Source organism: Volvox carteri (genome assembly GCF_000143455.1).
Source record: "Volvox carteri f. nagariensis unplaced genomic scaffold VOLCAscaffold_167, whole genome shotgun sequence".
Classification (NCBI taxonomy): domain Eukaryota; kingdom Viridiplantae; phylum Chlorophyta; class Chlorophyceae; order Chlamydomonadales; family Volvocaceae; genus Volvox; species Volvox carteri.
The window spans coordinates 28,487-29,061 of NW_003307710.1; positions in this window are offsets into that span (position 1 = coordinate 28,487).

The window sequence follows — 575 nt, forward strand, 5'->3', positions numbered from 1 at the left end:
AACTGGAAACAAGAACATGTAAAGGTAGTAAATTAACCTTACTGTAAAAACATATTTAATCATCAATAAATTGTAACCTGCATCTTCTGATATGATCCAAAAGATGTGCTAGTCCGCGTTGGTTCTCAACGCCCATAACGTCTATCATGCGGTCCTCAGGAGACATTCCAAGCTCAAATAGCTTGGTGCGAATATTCGCGTACACAGGGCACTCAAGCAAAACATGACGCTCGTCCTCAACTGCTTGACGGTTCCCACATACGTACACACCACCGCGCTGCCCTTTCCCTGCCATGAGGACGATTCACTGCAAGCGGCCACACACGGAGGACAACCGTGTACACCACGCACGCCACGCACACCACGCACGCCACGCACACCAAACGATGTAAAAGATCAACTGTCAACTGTCGCCAACTTCGCCAACGGTAAAACCTCGCTGTAGCAGCGATCTGTTACCTCGTGTGTTGTGCGCCAGTAACAAAAACACGCGACATGTACAAGCAAAATTGCACATGCACACTCACAACAGTTCGACCCCATGCTGCTACTGCTGCCGCTGCTGCTGCACACGA